This window comes from Euprymna scolopes, chromosome 20 (genome assembly GCF_053919585.1).
Source record: "Euprymna scolopes isolate OS-2025 chromosome 20, ASM5391958v1, whole genome shotgun sequence".
NCBI lineage: Eukaryota > Metazoa > Mollusca > Cephalopoda > Sepiida > Sepiolidae > Euprymna > Euprymna scolopes.
The window spans coordinates 92,019,302-92,034,362 of NC_136501.1; the positions used below are offsets into that span (position 1 = coordinate 92,019,302).

At 35.4% G+C, this 15,061-nt stretch overlaps 1 long non-coding RNA gene across 1 annotated transcript; it reads left to right on the forward strand.

The window, feature by feature from the left end:
- The first annotated feature begins 728 nt into the window (after positions 1-728).
- LOC145241549 (uncharacterized) lies at positions 729-14,510 on the forward strand. The gene is made up of 3 exons (XR_013862572.1): positions 729-2,362; positions 12,715-12,842; positions 14,391-14,510. It is a non-coding gene; the product is annotated as an uncharacterized LOC145241549 (long non-coding RNA).
- Positions 14,511-15,061: the final 551 nt, after the last annotated feature.

Here is a 15,061-nt window from a genome sequence, read left to right on the forward strand (position 1 = left end):
TGAAATTTTTTATCATTATTTCATATTTATTGTTTCATGTATGTATGTATATATATGTGTGTGTTTGTGTGTGTGTGTGTGTGTGTGTATATCTTCTTGAATCATCCGTCAATGGATGGTAAAAAGTCATGTTTTTTCTTAAGGCTTATTGTTTGTGCGGCATATGAAACCTGCACATAATCAACTCTTTCTCTCACTCTCATATATATATATATAAATATATATATATATATATATATATATATATATATATATATATGGCGATTAAGCTACACCGAATATTCTGCGTTTCATCCACTCTAGGACTCTTCCGGCTTATGCGCGAATTTTGTGGTTGTTTGTCGTTTTTATATGTGCATCTTCTATTGAGATAGTCATAAGCCTGAAGAGTCCTAGAGGGGATGAAACACGGAATATTCAGTGTAGCTTAATCGCCATATATATAACTTACTAACTAGCTCTACCTACGTATTGAGCACTTTTGAAGTAAATACTTAAAGTTTACGCATAAATCTATACTTTCGTATATTAATTTTATGTGAGTAAATTAAGTAGTTATATATATATATATCATTCTCCCCAAATTAGCCCAGCCTTGACAGTCATTTTAAATTCTTTTTTTCTCCGCACATCTTATCTTCCTTTTAATATTATTTAAACTCCTAAACAAGGATGGAATACTGTTGCCACATCTGGGCAGGAGCTGCTAGAAAGGACTTGGCCTGCCTTGATAGAGTTCAAAATAGACTTCGTAGCCTCGTAGGAGATGTCCTTTTCTCTTCCTTGCAACCTTTATCTCACAGAAGAGATGTTGCGAGTTTGTTTCTGATGTATCGTTATTTTCATGGAAAGTGTTCGACTGAGCTTCAATCTATGGTCCCCCCTCGCCAAACTTTCACAAGAAACACTCGTCTAGCTGTAAACACTATCAATAATTCCCCCCACTCTTTATCTGTGCCTAAACCTAAACGTAGATTCCATGAACAAAGCTTTTTTCTTAAAACTGCACGCCTGTGGAATTGTCTTCCGTTTTCCTGCTTTCTGGCTGACTACAATATGGTTGTCTTCAAGTCTAACGTAAATAAGTTCTTGATGAGCCGTTCCATATAAGTTATCAACTTTACCAAATTTTCATTACTAATGATTACTATAATGTCCAATTTCTACTGTACACTCTTTAACCCTTATCCTTGAGTGGCCTCTTGGCCTTGATAATGTGGTGATGCCTATGTAAAAAAAAAACAAAAAAAAACTCATTCCCTTTTCCTTGCCCCCATTTGTGAATTATTCCACGTATTTCTGCCTTTTGGATTACTTTGGACCATCTTCCAATTATGCGATTCCCTTGGATTTTACTTGTGGAAATGGAAACTTAACCAACGTTTTTGGATTTTATCGTTATTGGATATTTTACCCTTCACCAGACTATCCATTCACGTGAAATCACCTTTTTCTTCACCATATTTCCTCTGCTTTACTATTTGTTACCAAGTAAGGTCTACGACTTACTTGTTTCATCAAATACTTTTGCAAGCAAAATCCGATCCTGCATTTTGCTAAATCCTACCCTTTGATGAGAAGGAAAGTATTTCTTCGAAACTCCGCAGATTAAGGACTATCCACTTATTTTGTGCTTCCTTTTTAAAATGAAATATTTTTTAAAACTCTTTTTCAAAGTGTTTTTTAACATGTTTTATTAACTACTTGTTCTTATATATGGCACATGAAACCTGTGCATAGTTCATTGGTACTCTTACTAACTGGAACAGTCATGTTTTCCCATTATCAAATGAATATGATCATCTGTGATGTCATGCTTTTCTTGGGACAAGATCACCATTCTGTTGTTGAGTGCAGCTGCGACTACTGCTACCAGTGAAATATTGGTCCTGGATATGACCTTAAACTATATCCGATGGTGAGGCCCCAGCTTGCGGGCTTTGGGGAGTGTGGAGCCACCCCTTAATTGCCATTGCTCCCAGGTCTACTCTGACCCGGAGTGGTAGTACCTGTTAGGGTCCCAACTATGGGTTAAATAGAAACTTTTAAAAAAAAATATATATATATATTCTATTAAAAACTTTGTCTTCAAAATCACTGGATTTGGCATTAAATGACCTGAAAAGGGTTGATATGCCGTAAATAAAAAAACCTCTAAATAACATAATGTGTTGTTACAGTTTACTTCTCTAGATCCGCTGTGTTTTATCCGCTGACCTTTAATATTAAGAGTAACCTTGAGAAGGGTATGACTCATTACCATGCACGAACAGTCATGATCTAGGGCTATATTTTGCATATAACATAATGTTGGGATGCATGGAGACAACTCGAAGAGACCCTTGGAGTACAATGTGAAAAGGTATTATCTTCTGCAAACTCTTTAATCAATTATTTTATATTCAACTAGCCTGAGTGCTCGGCATTGCCCGGGTATTTGGAGGTGTGTGTTGAGCAAAAAGAAAAAAGTGGTAGTAGGCAGGCTTGAACCCATACCGCAAAGGAGGAAAAGAATGTGAAAAAAAAAGTGACCTCTTTGCTGTTGTGTCCATCACTAAAATGGAAGTGAGGTTAAAATTAAGGTTAGTCAATCGAAAAGGGGATGACTTTCGAAAATATTGGTGAAAAAAGCGACCCCTCCCTGTAGAAAAGTGTCCAGGGAATTAATGTTTTTAGCCAATTTTTCGGTATTTAGTGTTCGAAGGTTCTAGCTTCAAAACGATACTGATCCATCCCCTCTGTCAAAAGTTTAAGGCAGACATACATGTATTTGAACAGACAGGTGAGATTTATATTACAGACGAGGGGGTACCTGCCGTGGCCCGGGTGTTTGTAGGTGTGTGTGTGTGTTGGTGGTGGGGGGGGATGATCAAAACAACCCTGTTTTAAAAACAAAACATTGGCCGGGTGTTTGGAGGTGTAAAAGAAAAAAAAAAGTTTTAATAGGAAAGTAGGCTTGAACCCCAAACCTTTGACGTGGAAATGAAATGGAAAAAAACCCTGGACCTAACCATCTCGGCCACAAGAGAAGAGGGATGAAAACCATCTTAATTTGTTTATAAAATGAAATTGATAGGTGTGAGAAACTTAAGTTGCGTGATGTTTGACCTTGAAACATGACGCGGCTGCAAGCCAGTTTTCACTTGTTTTATACTGAAAAGCGAAAGAAACACGCGTCGATCGAAATATCTGGAAAAAATGTGTATGAAAGTCTGGAAAATTAAATACCCACGCGACCCCCATTCTTAAGTCGTAGATATTATCATTTAGACGTGATATAAAAAGTTTTAAGATGAAGTGAGAAGGCCGACGAAAAAAGCCTTTTGCAGACATACACAAAAAGCAAACGTACATACACACATTTTCGCTTTTATATATATAGACTAGCGGGGGGTACCCGGCGATGCCCGGGTGTTTTGAGGTAAATCAAAACTCCGGGGGGGGGGGGGGTTAAATAATAATAAAAAAATGTTTTGGTAGGTGAGTATGAGAATCGAACCCGTACCCTTGAGTTGGAAATTAATGTGTGAAAAAAAAAACTGTGCTATGGTAACTATTGAGCCACGGCGACAGACAACGTTAAGCAGGTTTTAATTTATTTATTTATTTAACTATAAAAACAGGCGTGCGCAATAAAAGTTAACTCTGCTGCTCCCATTTGACCTAATTAAGAAGGTCAAATGGAAGTCACGCAGCGTTTGGGTTTGTTTATCCAAATTTGACTGTTTCTTCCCCCCAACAGTTGGGGAGGGGAAAGCAGCTCCCAATTGTCCAGATTGAATCTGATATACAAGATTGATCAAAGCTGATTGCTTCTGGACGTTTTTCCCGGTGCGATGCCGAGAATACGTCGTTTGAGTTTAGTTTCACTTTATTTATACTAAAAAGCCTGATCAACACGCGAGAAGCCAAAATAGCAATAATTTTGTAAAAATCGCCGTAAATAAATCTATACGCTACGCGCTTTTCTAATTCCTAGATATTATTATAGAGGACCTATATAAACAGTTTTAAGCGATAGTAACGAACCCGGGACCGTGTGCGAGAAAAGCCTTTTGAAGACATACACGAAATGGTCACACACATTTTGCCTTTTATATATATATATATATATATATATATATATATATATATATATATAAGATTAAAAATATGAGTTATTCCCCGTTACTGAATTTGATTTTTAAAGTGGGACTACATATTTTGTAAAAATAAATAAATAAAATTGTAGGGAAGTTGCTAATAACATGGTGCAACAATAATAAATGAAACTTTGCTAGTCAAGATGAAAGTTTTGATATGTTAGCATGTAGGTCTAACTTTTATAAATTTTGTAAAAGTAATTTTGTTAGCCAAATGGCACTATGTATTTAGTAAAAAGACGTATTTAATAAAAAAAAAATTGTAGGGAGGTTGCCAATAACATGGTACAACAATAATAAATGAAACTTTGTGTAGTTATAGGTGCATTAATTTGTGTATCAATGAGTCGGCTGCCTTGGAGGGACATAAAGCGACGTGGTTAGCACAAAAGACGAGATGTGGTGAAAAGACATGTGTATGATGGTAATATATTTTATATATTTTTTATCGGAATTCAACCACAATTTGTTAGTCAGAATCGAAGGTTGATATGTCAGCTTAAATGCTTTTAAAGTGTAACTTTTAAAATTTTGAAAAATAAATTCATATTATATATATACAGGGTGAAACAGTAAAATTTCTGCCCCAGAAAAGACGAGATTCCATTTCCGTTTGATGAAAAACCGGTTTTCTTCTTTTTTTGTTGCAGACCATCTACTAGTTTTTGCCAGTTGTGTACAAAATCGAAGAGTGATAGAACCTTCTATCATGTCTGAAAGTGACACAATGTTCAACGAGCGAGATTGGAGATGTGCCGCTGTACAACTCCTGCTCTCTACTGATCCAAGTTATGACAACAGGACCATTGTCAGCACCCGGACTGTTTAATGCTTGAAGGCACAGCTCAACGCATTGGATGACCCACGGTTATGGTCTTTGGCGTGGTTTCACGTGAGGGCCACCTCACATCTTTGAAGTCGGCTTGAAAGTCAATACCAAAGTTTACCTGAATATACTGAAGTGTGGTGATTCCCTGGTGTAATCAGGTGGTCACTGGCAGACCCTGGATGTGGCAGTAGGACTCTGTGCCGGCCCACAAGTCCAAAGACACCCAGGCTTGGCTTCAGAAGAAGTGCTACGATTTTGTACCCTTTCCTCACTGACCCCCCTCCCCCTATCCCCTAATCTGAATCTGCTGGATACTTCGTTTGGTCATACGTCTAGAATATCATGAACATGACCTTCCACAACACCATAGCCAGGCTGATCGCTGCCATCTGCCGAGTATTCACTGAGCTCTCGCTGGCACATGTGAAAAAGCGTGCTCCCACTTCTAGACCCATATTGAGGCAGTGATTGAGGCTAAAGGCGGCTACATTGAAGAGATGTCAGCTCTACTACATAATTTTTTTAATAAGTTTTAAAATGAAACTGTAGTGTTGTTTTCTTTAGGGTGGCAATTTTATTGTTCTGCCCTCTCTACATATAAACAGAACTTCATTAATGAGTGCAATTAAAACTACTGCTACCTGTGGAATAGCAAGATCTGGTGTCAGAGTTTAGATTTGCTGTGTTCTATGCCCATGCATATTAACAGGATAACCTCGAAGGATGCGGCTCACTGTGCACAATTATTCACAAAAGAGAAACTATAATGCAAAAAACATGGAGACCAGTTAAGGACGCACATACAAGACACTTCGTTCAGTTTTGAAAGACAAAGGATACCCCCTATAGGGGCATCTGCGTTTGTAATTGTGTGGCAAGGATTGTACAATCTCCAACCACACCTCTCCTGAATCGGCACTGTTTGGGTTCAGTGCCAAGGAAAAGTCCAGGACGACTGGAAACAATGTCAAGATAAACTGAGAGCACATACAGCACCTGGAAGTCTCAAATGGTCACCCATCTGGTACTAGCAAGGCTCATCGCTGCTTAACTTCGGTGATCTGATGGAAACCGGTGTGTCTGGTTTGGTTGGTTTTGTTTTACGGCATATCAACCCTTTTCAGGTTATTTAATACCGAATCCAAAGATTTTGAAGAAAAACTTTTTTAATAGAATATATTTGTTTTCACGTCGGTTTCTATTTAACCCATAGTTGGGACCCTAACCGGTACTACCACTCTGGGTCAGAGAGGACCTGGGAGCAATGGTAATTAAAGGGTGGCTCCACACTCCCCAAAACCCACGAGCTGGGGCCTCACCACTGGATATAGTTTAAGGTCATATCCAGGACCCCTATTGAGGGACTTTTACCCTCTGCAGGGGAACAGTCGGCGTATTCTAATGCCCCACCGACAGGGTCCGGTGTGTCAAATGTGATTATTCCTTATTCGTGATGCCATATTAACCTTAATTATTATCTATTATATAAAGTAAAGTTCTGCTAATACATTGAGCTTTCTAGTCAAAAAATGTCTGATAGGCATTTATCTATATACCGATAAAGTTGATTTGTTTTCTCTCTCTGACATTGATGTTAAAAGCCTACTTTTTCTGTTTGAAAATTATTAAAAGAAACTTCTTGATATATTAAGTTATGGATATGCAAGCGACTTCATGAAGGTTAACTAATTTGCATATTCCTTTGAAAAACGAGCCTTAATTATTCATTTTTTATGGTTTCTTATTAGTGATTGATTTCATTTAACTATTATGCATAGTTTTTACATTCTGCATAATTGTATAGAATTTAGGAAGAATAAGTTCTAGTACATTAACATGTTTTTCTATCTATCTATCTATCTACATATATAATATAAAGCTGAATGTGTGTGTCTGGTCACGAATAGGCTCCTATATGGTTGACTATTTTAAAAAACTGATTACATATAATGATAGAGGATGTATCGAGACACAGGAATGGGTATGTTTGATCTGGCAGAACAGTGGTTCATTAAAATTGTGGGGTCTGCGTTCGTGCCTGGTCCACAAAGTATGGAAATAAAAAATTAAAAAATTAAAAAAAAAAACGCTTACAAGTGTTTTTGATATAGATGTACATAAGAATACTTTGATAAGTATGTTTTAACTTAAATAGGGATGGCATAATAAAATTGTGGGGTCTGCGTTCGCGCCTGGCCTCCATAGAATGGAAATAGGAACAAACTTTAATAATGACTTTTCATATCTATCTAAGTATACTCTGATAATTATGTTTCTGTTTGAAGAAATATGGTATAATAAAATTATGGGGTGTTCGTTCGCACCTGACCTCCATAGAATATAGAATGGAAATATGTCACAAAGTTTAACAACGTTTTTTAATATAGATCCACAGAATATTGTGATAAGTATTTCAGTGTGAACAGGTATGGTACAATAAATTATGGGGTTTATCGATTTTATTTTTACTTTCATCATATTTTGCTTTGATTTTGATACCCCCAAATTCGAAGCTATCTCTTTACAACCCTTCCTTTTCATAACCTATCATACTTTCTTAAATCAGAGTCCATTTTCTGTAGGCTGTTTTTGAACCCAGTCAACGACGGGTACTTTTGCTAGTATATATATATATATATATATACATGCAATGTCTCTACCAAACTCTTCTGATGAATATTTGTCCACAGACTTGAAACATGATATAATATAGGGTATTTGGGAACACTTTTTATTTGGTTTTTAATAAATATAGCTACTAAGGGGTCAAAATTAAAAAAAAAAAAAAAAAAAAAAAAAAAAAAATTAACTTTACCAGAAGTAAATCAACTAACTTCTGAGCATGCGTATATATATATATTTTTAGCTTTAAGTCTTTTTAATTTTTAGCCTTTTTTTTTTTTTTTTTTTTTTTAATCCATCTGGGGATAGCTGTAATGCTAACGATGAAGCATTAAATAACGATTGTGACTGGATGTTTTGGTTTCGGTTCCAGCTGATGATACAGAAGTCATAAAAAAATTTGAAATCATTACTATATATATTGAGTACAATACAATAATCAATAGAGAATTGGCTCTATATTAATAAATACGAAATCTGCATTAATTAAAATATAATATTGAAGCATAATTAACGATCGAGCAATGCCAGGAGACCTGCTACTAGCTCTGTATAATTTGATATTAGACAAAATTTGAAACCTATAAGTACAAAATTACAACTCTATCTATCTATCTATCTATCTATATATATATATTTGATCCTTGTTAAAAGTTTAGCCATGCTGAAGATGGGTGATACCCAGAAACATGTGTTCATGGATAACTTTTGTGCATGTAAAAATATTTAATAAATATTTAATAATAACAAAAAAATAGGCACTTGTACAGTTTAATCAAGACATTAAAAAATGAAAGTATTGAAAAAGGTTATATTGTGCGTACTCGTTATGGAATGAAGTTCTCCGAAAAAAAATATTTCACTCAAATTGATAAAGTATTTTTTTTACAGTGGAAAAACAATATGTTATGACAGCGAGCTGAAAGTAGCTACCACGAGGAAGGGAGGGCCGACATGGGGAAATAACTCAGTCTAAAGAGCCGACCCCCCCTCCCCCGTTTACCATTTTAAATAATAGCTTCTCTTCTTTCCTCAGTTAAAACATGGGTACTTTTTGCTCGGTGTCATAACAAATAATTTTTCCACTGTATAAAAAAAACAAAAAAAAAAACAAAACAGTTCTTTCGCCAGGCACAACTGAAGCAATTTTCAAGCAGTTTCGAAATCAAGATTCGTTAAGGCATTTATTGAAGAGCTTAGAGAGAACTGGAGCAACCTCAGGGGAACGTTTTTTTAAGTAATAAAGGAGGAATAAGGTCAGGCCAACATGCCTTCCAGGAGTCTAGATTTTTATGGCATCACAAATTAGGGAAGAGGGGATTTTCAGATCATCAAGTGTGGCTACTGTCCGCAAAGGGAAATTTGGGAGAAGATGATTTGTTGGGTCTAAAGTAGAGTTGGAGGTAAAACGTTGGGCAAGCAGATTTGCCTTTTCAGTTGCTGTGCAGACAATGTCAAGGTTTTTGGATAGTAGGTGACTTGTTGATTGCCCATTATTTACTACACTATTATAAATTTTCGAGAAGTTGCAAGTTCTTAATTTCTGTGACTCTATACATTTTCTGGTGACTTCTTAAGCATTCAAGTCATTCTTCAGATCATTCAAGTTGTTTTTTAAGGATTCCAATTATTTTTTAAGCATTCAAGTCATTGTTAAGGTCATTCAATTCATCCTTAAGTTCATTAAAGTCATTCTAAGTCATTTACTTTTTATTTATTTAAGTCATTTCAGCCCATTTTTCGGTCATTTTAGTTTATCTTTAAGAATTTTATGTCAATCCTACATTCAAGCATTCATTCATTACACGAGAGCATGCGAATAATGGCTATCGGCCTTGTTTTTTGTTAGGGGTTGGGAGACATTTATCTATGCTCACGCCACAGCTATTATACCAGGCGTTGGTAAATGTCGACCAAATCCGCTACAACGGTATTAGTTCCATTCAGTGAATCATTTCCTGGCACGTTGAAGATTACAAGTGAGATTTTCAATTTTGCGTCTACAAGTTACTAATTTAACGTCACCTTCAAATAGAAGCACATTTCTACCAATTATTTTCGGCATATCATTGATAAAAAGAATAGGACCAAGCATGGATTCTTGAAAAACACCACTTCAAGCATCCATATCTGCCATTTATCTGAATCCTGTGTGTACGATCACCACGAAAGGATCTTATTTACTTTATAATCGATTCATTGAGGCATAAGTGTAGAGTTTATATAGAGTAAGCCATGACTGATGGAATCCAAAGCTTTGCCAAAGCTCTAAAATACAATATCAGTACTGTAGCAACTCGCTACAAATATTAAGTGATTGTACAAGCAACATTTTGGTTCCGCGTACATCCGTGGTTTACACACACGCAATTTTCGCGATCGTAAAAACTTGTAGCAGCTGTTCGAACATGTTTTCCCACACATATGCACACCCACACGTACGCACGCACATGCACACACACACGCATATACACATCCTCATACACACACTCACATTCATGCGCATACACACACACACACACACACACGCTAACGTGCGCGCACACACACACACACACACACACCCGAGCTGTGACGTCACTTCCTTTAAAGTGAAAACCAGACATGCGCACCCAGAACACTAACTCCAGTATAAAAGGCAACAAAACCTGTTAACTTCCCTTTTTCGTCCAGACCAGCGTTCGAGCTGCGTAGTCGATGAACCGACCGCGTGCTCTGATATCACTCTATCTCCCCTTCACCTTTGGTCCATCAAAACAGACATGTGCACGACGCTCTACTGAGCTTAACCCTCTCTTTCTACAGACCGGCTTGCCACTTCGCGTTCCTCTATTGCATTCCCCCCCTTTCCTTCCACGCGCGTGGTCGTCAACGGCTGAATGAACACGTGTACACCGAAGACTTTCATTTCTCAACAGAAAATAAACGACGTGTTTATTTTATTCCAGCATTTGAGTTCTTTGTTTCCTTCATTCAATTCGTTTCATTATTTTTTCTTGTAGCGAGTTAGGGTATTTTATATCCTGGTCAGCAACACAGTCGACAGCCGCTACTAACAAGCATGGCAACATCTCACGACTTCGAGATTTGAAATTCATTTCCTCCTGGCTTGTCCAATCATAAGCCAGCTCTCTATCACGTGACAGAGTATATAAAAGGCAAAACCTGAAACCATTAACTCTCTTTCTAGCTGGTCTGCCCAACAGCAAACATCACCGGGGGGCTTTGGCCACCAGGCCTAACGTGAGTACCAAACAAACTTCTCTTCTAACGACTATTTGTTTCCACGTGCGGTACCCTGAAACGAACATTCTTTATCACGCTAAAGAATATACATCAATACAACTCGTGCTCACCCACGTCAACACATTGGGGACTTTGCCCTTTTTCTTTTGTTTTGACGACTACTGCTTGTAAACATGTGCGAACACGGAACTATTGTCTCCTTCAGCCGGCCAGCAATGTGTCAATTCTATCTTGGAACACTTTTCTCTCTATCAACGAACTCTTCATGAAACCTATCAGATTAAATAGAAATACATATATAGTCCTAGTGACCATACAAGAAGTTACCAACATTAACTTTATTGGCAAAATATTCTTTTCTTGAACATTTTAGCTTTATCACTTTCATGACTCTCATGCTAAACCAGCACATTGACGCACACATAAAATACATCAACACAATAACATCATTCGTCTTTCTTATATTGTTAAATAAAAATTGTATTGAACTTTTAAAGATTCGCGTTTGTCTTAATGCCATTTCTGGCAACCTTTTATTTGCATATTTTTGTTGGGGATTGGGAAACGTTTACCTATGCTCACATCACGACCATGATACCAAGCATTGGTGAATGTCGACCTAGCTCCTCACAAAGTGGTGACATTGCCGTTCAAAATACCCCTACATTAGTATCTTCATCGTCCATTGTAACCCATTCTTCCATCACAAGTAAGTTTGTGAGATCTGGGCGTTTTGAAATATAACCATGGAGAGATAACAGTAGATGTAAGATGAGCAGTGATTACTTGCTTTAATAGAACTTCTATGGGGGTTGAGACTGAAGTGAGCTGGTCGCCAGACAAAATGACGAACAACTCCCTTATAATAATTTTTAGAAAAATTAATAAAAATAAATATTCAGACTTGGTACATTAAAGGAAGTATAAATTTATTTAACATTTCTCTGCGTTCCGTTACACTCATATGTTTGTGTCCATTGAAAACAAAGAAATCCTTATGGACTGGGTAAATGTTCCTTTTGAGCGTAAAATAATTAGAAGAGAAAAGAGAAATTAATGTTTTTCTTTGTGAATGCATTTTGTGTAAAAAGTGGAGCAAAGAGATAAAGAAAATATTTTTTTCATGTTTTGTTTACAAGAAAATATCATAATGTCTTTGGTTCGGGCGCGTGTGAAAAAAGGCCGCAGCAGTGAAAAGCACGTCTTACCTCATGAAGTCCAGTGGAAAGAAAGAGAGAAACACCTCAAATTTTGCGCCACAGTTTTTTTCTGTTCTCTTTTTTAGAGCTCTCCGGAAACGGTGGCATATCAAAAAAGTCCATGTCAAATTTTAGTTCTGGGGTAGGCGCTACATGATAACAGAGATGAGTTTCACTGGCCTGTAATTCATTCTTTGTTTAATTTTCTTAAAGATAGAACAGATACGGTATTTAGTGAACAGGTGAAAAGATTAGATACAACTTATTGAATGGAGGATTATTGTCATTCTTTTTTTTTTTTATATCATTTCTTTTCTATTTGTTTCTTGTACTTCGATCATGTTTTTATGCAAAACATTTGTTATCAACCGGAATTATATTCATTGTAAGAAGTGACAAATTTAAATACTAAAAATAGTTGAATGAAAAATCAATCATTAAATGATTGAATTAAATGATATAAAAATACAAAACAAATAAACAAACAAAAAACAAAACGGATTAATTTAAAGAAATTTGGAAATGTGAACTGATTTCTCAAGGGATATAACTACAAACGATTTTTTTTGTGATTATTTCGCTTATTCATCGTCTAAGGGCGACAACTCAGAATTAAAATTCCAATTTTAAATTTACCCATTTTTTAATTTATTTATTTATTTTTATTTTTTTGTAGGTTTACTAACACGAATCTTTAAAATAATCGTGTGGAGTGGACTCATGTATACGTCTTATGACGACGGCTTCACTAAAAAAAAAAAAAAAGAAAGAAAGAAAAAGAACGCCAGTTTCAAACTGGAAAAGGTAACACTTTTCTTAGTGTGAAATATACACACTGTTATCGATAATTGTATCAACGTTTGTTATTCATTTATATTATTTCTTTAATGTAGAGGTACATTTATTTTCACAAGTACACACACATGTTTAAGATGTTTTTATTTTTAAGATTAGAATTAGTATTTTTTTTTATTTGTATTATTCGGACTACTATTTTCATCAAATAGTCTCATCTCTCAAATATCTTTGTAATCTCACTACTTAGCGTTATTTCTGAATCCAATTTATTCTAAAATATACCAAACTTGATTCATCAATTTACTTAAAATTTATTGTGTGTTTGATCGGTTTTAACTTCTTAAATTATTTGATTTTTTTTTGTACATGTAAAGCGATTTTATTTTGTGTAGATTTCTTTTGTAGAATTATAGAAATGCAAATTAGATTTTGCGGCAATAATATTATTTGTTAAAAAAACTTGTATTTCTTCCTCTGTCTCTCTCTCTCCCTCTCCTCCCCGCCCTTCTCAATCTTGGGCAGAATGCCAAAAGGAGTCTGTAACCTGTTTACCAAACTCCAGCCCCTATAATATCACCGCAATATTGCATTCGTGTGCTTTTATTACAAGTACTTTCGTAGCTGGCGTGTCACAACACCAGCAAGAGCGAAAGCAAAAAACCCCGATTTCAACGAGTCGCCATTATGCTTTAGAATCTGTGCTTAATATCTGAGGTCGGCGTTAATTAGTTATTTAGTATTTAACTTCCTTTTTGGCTTGTACAATCAAAGGTCATTTCTCAGACCAGCAAATTATCATAAAGTCTTTGGTTTGGGCGCGTGTGAAAAGAGGCCGCAGCCGCAGCAGTGAAAAGCACGTCTTATCTCATGAAGTCCAGTGCAAAGAAAGAGGAAGAGAAACACCTCAAATTTTGCGCCACAGTTTTTTTTTGTTCTCTTTTTTAGAGCTCTCCGGAAACGGTGGCATATCAAAAAGTCCCTGTCAAATTTTAGTTCTGGGGTAGGCGCTACAAGACAAGAGATGATGAGGTTCACTGGCCTGTAATTCATTAGGTCTTTGTTTAATTTTCTTAAAGATAGAACAGATACGGTATTTAGTGAACAGGTGAAAAGATTAGATACAACTTATTGAGTGGAGGATTATTGTTATTCTTTTTTTTTTTCATTTCTTTTCTATTTGTTTCTTGTACTTTGCTTCAAAATCTATCATGTTTTTATGCAAAACATTTGTTATCAACCGGAATTGTATTCATTGTAAGAAGTGACAAAATTAAATACTAAAAATAGTTGAATGAAAAATCAATCATTAAATGATTGAATTAAATGATATGAAAATACAAAAACAAACAAACAAACAAACAAACAAACAAAACGTATTAATTTAAAGAAATTTGGAAATGTGAACTGATTTTTCAAGGGAGATAACTACAAACGATTTTTTTTTTGTAATTATTTCGCTTATTCATCGTCTAAGGGCGACAACTCAGCATTAAAATTCCAATTTTAAATTTACCCATTTTTTAATCTTTTTTATTCATTTATTTTTTTTTGTAGGTTTACTAACACGAATCTTTAAAATAATCGTGTGGACTCATGTATACGTCTTATGACGACGGCTTCACTAAAAAAAAAAAAAAAAAAGAAAGAAAGAAAAAGAACGCCAGTTTCAAACTGGAAAAGGTAACACTTTTCTTCGTGTGAAATATACACACTGTTTACCGACAATTGTATCAACGTTTGTTATTGTATTCTTGCCGTCCCCTTTTAAGATCTCATTTTTATTTCATTTATATTATTTCTTGAATGTAGAGGTACATTTATTGTCACAAGTACACACACATGTTTAAGATGTTTTTATTTTTAAGATTAGAATTAGTATTTTTTTTTTATTTGTATTATTCGGACTACTATTTTCATCAAATAGTCTCATCTCTCAAATATCTTTGTAATCTCACTACTTAGCGTTATTTCTGAATCCAATTTATTCTAAAATATACCAAACTTGATTCATCAATTTACTTTAAATTTATTGTGTGTTTGATCGGTTTTAACTTCTTAAATTATTTGATTTTTTTTGTACATGTAAAGCGATTTTATTTTGTGTAGATTTCTTTTGTAGAATCATAGAAATGCAAATTAGATTTTGCGGCAATAATATTATTTGTTAAAAAAAACTTGTATTTCTTCCTCTGTCTCTCTCTCCCTCTCCTCCCCGCCCTTCTCAA